At 44.5% G+C, this 6,000-nt stretch overlaps 1 protein-coding gene across 4 annotated transcripts in view; it reads left to right on the forward strand.

The window, feature by feature from the left end:
* The window catches only part of RREB1 (ras responsive element binding protein 1), a 121,030-nt gene that overhangs the window by 81,909 nt on the left and 33,121 nt on the right, over window positions 1-6,000 (forward strand). The window lies entirely within an intron of this gene.

A 6,000-nucleotide genomic window follows, 5' to 3' on the forward strand; every position in this document is an offset into this window, starting at 1 on the left:
CTGCCTGTTGTGGTTAGGGAATGATTTGGATTTTGGCTTAAATCAGCAAGGAAAAATTAGTTATTAATTGTTTGGGAAGGTGCTTGTGTGTTGTGTTTTGGTTCAAATAATTGCCCCTGTGACTCCTGATACTTTTTTATTTCCTGTTTTTTGCCATAGAAAAATGTAGAGCCAGATACATGAAGATATAAAAGAGATAGTCCAAGTCTAGTTTAAACATGTAGAAAAGCTGCTATTTTGGAAAAGGAGATTGTCCATTTGCAGATACTTGTCAGTGTCTTAAGCTTATTTGGGGACATAGGGCTCTAATGATCCTTTCTGAAGGACGCAGGATTCAGCTTCTTGAAATGTCAACACTCTCTCCTGAATACAGTTTCTTATTAGAATGGCATGGAGCAGAGCCATCCCATTCTATTAAATGGGATTAGTCCTATTAAATTTTCCAATTTTTTTTAATTAGAAAACCTTGGTAAATACGTGTGAAACCATTTTTAAAGGCATTGTAAGTCCTGTAATTATTGGGGAAAGGAGTTAGAAAGCTCTTTCTTAAACTTGGTCCAGCAAATAGTTGTTAATTAAATGGAGTTTGCTGTTTCTGAAGTAAATTAAGTACATTTTCATTATAGAGCAAAACTGAAACAGTTGTTCTCTGGTAAGAGCTCTGCAATGCCCACAAAAGGGAGTCTGAGACAATTTTGCCATATACTTTATGCTTTAGAGAAAGAGACTCTCACTAGGCTTATTGGAAGTTTCTCTGAAGATACGATCTCTTTGCAAAGTTATATGCCGTGAGTGGAGAGGTGGGTTCTCCTGCTTTGGGTGATGGATAAAAGGTAACAGAACAGATACCCTTCTAGCTTGGCAGCTTTGCAGTCTGCTGCAGCAAGGCAGAAAGGCACACTGGCTGTGCCTCCTCATGCATACTGTTCCTCCTCATGCAACTCTTTCTCTAGGATTAGGAGACTTGTTTTTGGATAATATTCTCCTGAAACGGATTTTACTACCCTTGATTGTGTTGAGCAACAAAGACTAAAATGTGTCGCTAAATGAAAGTCGTAAGTGTCAAGCTCTGTGGGCATGAGTTAAGGCTGGTGCTGGGCTCATGGTCTTTATGGGCTTGTCTAGGTGATGGCAAGAGGGTTTCTGTCAAATATTTGCTTTAGCAATTTAAGACATGTCAGTGGAGATAGGGAGGACAAGGAAGCTGTGGTTCTCCCTGGTCAGCTAACATATTCAAATAAAACTTACCCTGCCTATCTGGTTTAAAACACACCTTTTGTCCTAGTCTAGACAAGTCAAATGGCACTGTCTGCTTGGCCCAACCTAGCAGAAAATCCTTTGGTAAGCAGAGCAGCCTGGGCTGCTGTTAAGGTGACTCTTCATCCCAAAGGAAAAGGGTTAAAATCAGAGCAGGAGGCACGTGTGTATGGATGCGCTCGTGGTGTGAGCAAACTGCAAAACGGCGTTCATCAAATCCCGGTGTTACCATATTACAGAAGACAAGGAGGAAGAACTCTCCTTAAACAAGGTTGAAGCAAACAAAAAAGCATAGCAGCTGTGTTAGGAGCAAAGAGCAGGGAGCAGAACATACTCAGTCTCTTTTTATTGCCAATATTGTAAAAGTAGAGTCACTTGATTAGGACTTCTGTGAGGCAGGTATCAGATGTTGTGTGTGCATCCCAGAGCCAGATGCTCTGCATCTGGCACTTGGTTTGCAGCTACCACCTTAGGTAGCCCAGCACAGGCTGTTTTGTCATGACCAAAAAAAAGTGACACTCAATCTGCCTAGCTGTGCCTTTCTTTGTAAACCACAGGGCAAACATCCGACTCCTTTCTGCTCCCCCAGTAGTTAGTATAAAAATTATTGTGGACATCAGCTCTGGAGGGATGCACCAGGGTGTGTTGCCTTGTCAGTGGTACCAACGTCCCCTCAGGGGTGCATCCCCAGCAGCAGCAAAGTGCGGGGTGTCCAGGAGCTTCTGCCTGGCTTCCTTGTGGTCCTTTAAGCCTGCCATTGTAGTGCTGTGGTGTAAATACAGCCTCTCACCCCCAGAGCGTCTGTCTGTCCCGGCCCCCCTCTGCTAAGTAGAAGAAAAGGTAAGACTGTCTGACAGCCCCCGGATCAGTATGTGAGCAGCTAATTTACAGGGTGGGCCATTACCCTTCCAGATACTGTCAAATGAACAACTTTAAATCACAGGGTTAGCTGTTCAAAGTCAGATGAAAAGACACCCCGCATTGTCTTCCCCAGTCCTGCTTTTTCATGTAAAGCCCCAAGCGGGGAGCAACTCATTGTTTACTTGCAGCAGAATAAACAATACTTAATCCACTGATTGTGTGAGAGGGGCTCCCGCTTGGGAGAGTATCTCTTGATTATGTAAAATCCTAAATCGTGCATCTTTGTCTCCTAATTACGTTTAGAACTGCCCGGCTCTTGGGAGCAATAATAGGGCCCTTTGTCCATCTGACAATGGGCTGTGGCACTGCATCTCCTTCATGGCATTACCCCCCCTGGTCAGCCTCTGCCCCTTTGAAGCCCTGGGACCTGCACCCTAATTAGTGACAGGAGCTGGTCCCAGCAAGGTTGCCTGCAGTCCCCATTAGCAGTGGGAGGTGGCCCAGCGGTGCTTTCTGACCCCCTTGGCCTCTCTACCTGGATTATTTAAAGAAGACGCCTGTTGCCCTGCAGCTGGGGCCTCGGGACACCGTCTATTTTGGTGAGTTTGTATCTGAGTGTTGATATAATTAGCAGACCGCTGAAACGCTGTGCAGCCAACGGGGAAAATGAGAAACCTCGCGGAGCGGGGTAACTTCTCTGGAAACTTTTGTGGCGGAGGGTTGCTGTCAAACATGGTAACGTGCTTGTAAAGGTCGCCTGACAGACAGCTCTGAGCAGCATCAGCAGTGCAAGCAAAGGAGACGTGAGGATTTCCTGGGGAGAAACCTCTCGAGGCGCTATGTGAGGTTTCTCCTCTTTCCTTTGGCAAGTACAATGGAACAGGCTTAAAGTAAAACGTGTGGCTTTTAAAACAGTACATGCACTATAAAATTCCTCTGTTGGGTTTCGCTGTAACCAGAGCATACTCTTTATATTTCCTCTCCTACTCCAGGAGGCTTCTTACAGTACTCTCTGTACCAACAGCTAAAGGGTTTTTAATTTTTCCTTCCTCACAGCAGCAAGGAGACATTTCTGCTGCCTCTCATGCCTGTGTATCTCCCTGAGGAGAGGAGGAGGGAGATGGTGATAGCATTGCAGTTACCTCCTTTCTTAGGGGCATGTTTCAACATCAGTTCTCAGCCAGGATAGTTGTGCAGTTTAGACATGGTAAAAGCCTAGCTTAATGAGCGTTATGGAGACTTGCTGATCACATTTGGTTCAGTGTGGCATTGCCTTCAGCTACAGGATTTGGTTTTGCTAACTTTTAATAGGTCATCTGACCTGATGACCAGAACCAGTAGATGCCTGTTTTTTTGCTAACTTTTTATAGGAGACAAGAAATAAATAGACATTGCAGAACATAAAAGACACTGTCTGCCTCAGTCTCTGAGCTGACCTGATGACCAGAACCAGTAGATGCCTGTTGCCATGAATGGATTCAGGGTAGATTAAGTTTTTTGACCTTTTACAGAGCATGTCCAAACAGTGGTATATATATATTAAGCTTTGTAACTTGCCAAATCCCAGGCATATTTTCACAAGGACAGCAAAAGCAGTTCTCTTGCCCCAGGGTGATGTGCTTTTGTAGAACTTCCAAACAAAGAAAACCAAAGCCATTCACAGTCTACCTTGTTCTTCAAAACAGCCTACCCAAGTTTTGCTGAAACTTGTAAAGTCAAATTGGCTAGAGCTTGAACACCACCATGGAAAGCTGTTGTTTTGAACAGTTAGATCGGCAACAGGCATAGCAACAGGGGAGGTCAGCTCCTGGAATGGAAAGTGTCAGGACACCCTGACCACTGGTGTCTGTTGTCATCTGCCTCCAGTTTTGCCAGGGTAACCACTGTGAGCTCTTGTTTCTGAAAACACTCCCAGGTGGAAAATGCTGTCGTCGTGTCTTGGTGTTACCTGGCTTCACTCAAGGAGGGGACAACTTAAATGCCCTAGGAACAGTCTCCTGGACTCTGTGGGTAAATTGTTCCACAAGGTGTCACATGCAGGTTGCGATTCAGTCAGGCTGGTCACCAGGTTTCCTCCTTTGCCAGCACACACCCATTCTTCAGGGCATGGCGTCAGGTGGTGGGGTGCTGCAGGGTACCTGGGCATACGTCCTAATCTTAAATCATTTTAGCCGATGCACATGAGCAGCCCTGTTTAAGTCAAGATAAAAGGAAGTGGGTTTTGAGTCAAAATGATTCCAGCTACTTAGAATATTACGTGTTTATTGCCCAGTTACTGTTCTTCAGGGCAGTTCTGCATATCGGCTTTGGGGAGATAAAATAGCCAAGAAAATAAATTCATGTAAATTTAAAAGTGTATGGAGAAGATTTTAATCATTACCATGAGTAGAAAAGACTAGTACAAGACTAAGTTGTGTATGGAGCAGCAATGTGACTGCAGAAAAGTACATTGTACAGGATGTAAAAGAAAAAAAAAACCCACCAGAAAAAGTCCCTTAAGTTTCATTCCTGTTTTGCCAATGCCTACTTAAGCAACTTTAGGAATTCACTTTCTATCTTTTCTCTCCTTATATAGTAGGGGATAATCCTGCTGACTTCATTTTTGTGAAGCACGTTGCTTTCTACACATCGTCAGCCTTTTTCAGGAAGAGGGTGTTGGTGACATTGCAAACTTACAAGAGTGAATGTGTTTGAAAACTAAATGTTTGCAATTTATATTACTTGTGAGACAAAACTACAGGTTCATGGTGGGGAGAGGAAGGTTTTTCCCAGTAGTTGACACTACTGTTACTGGAAGCAGCTTGAAGCATGAGTGGCAAGTAGTCTTCGTGCAGCATTGTGAAATTGCATGCTACTTTTCCGTCCCTGTCACAACTGTTGGTGTGCACATAGATAAGTCTCATTCCTTCTTAGCACTTCAGTATATGAAATGTGCTCTTTTAATGCAGCCGGATTATTCTGCAGTGATTGTATCCTACACGATTGTTGAGTACCAAGAGAGAGATGGAGAGCACTCCAGCATACACATGTTCATGGACCTCCTTGACCTTTGGTTTTGGCACGCTATACTTTGACCCTGATACTTCCCATCTTAGTCATCGTTTGAGACTGTACCAGCAAGGATAGTTTAGGTAGGAACTGCTGCTAGAGTTACCGAGTGCTAACAGAGCCAATGCTACAAGACTTGTTATAGCGAAGGATGGAGGTGCACGAGGATCAGTTGTGTGGCCTTGCCGATTTGGCTGACTCTCCTGCTCTGCTCTGCTCTGCAAGCTGCTTCCTCATTGTCTTGCTGATAGGAACTAGGAACCAAATCCTGATCCCTGTTGGCAGCATTTTCAGTGCAGGAGCAATTCTGTGAGCCAGCTCCTGACGATGAAATCCAGCTCTGGTAAATGCTAGGACCAAAAATATGCTGTGGTACAATGCAACTCTTAATGTTGATAAGGCAGAAGAGAGGGTATGCAAGCAAGCTGGTGAACACATCCTTTTACTGAGCAAATGGAGAAGTTAAATCAGTGGGTTGAGCATCTGTCTGTATGCTGGCTTGCAAAAGCAGAGCAGAACTGCATTTTAAGTGCTTTCTGAAGTTTCTGTTCAGAAAAGAGAGATGGGAAACATCTGAAGAGCAGCGCGAGTCCAACGCTGGCCTGGAAGTGGTCAGCTCACATCAGGGAGCTCATTGTGCAAGGCGACTGGGAATCCAGAGCAGCCGGGTAAAAATATCAGATAGTGAATGGACACAGGGAGTGACACTCTCATGAGAAACTGTGTGGTGTGTCACATGGTGTTGAATATCTCAGCTGGGTTGCAAGAATAGAAAGTGGGTAAAATGCAAAGCTGACTGTAGAGGAAAGCTTCTCGTAAAAGGCAATACAGGAG

Source organism: Egretta garzetta, unplaced genomic scaffold (assembly GCF_000687185.1).
Source record: "Egretta garzetta isolate BGI_Z169 unplaced genomic scaffold, ASM68718v1 scaffold246, whole genome shotgun sequence".
NCBI lineage: Eukaryota > Metazoa > Chordata > Aves > Pelecaniformes > Ardeidae > Egretta > Egretta garzetta.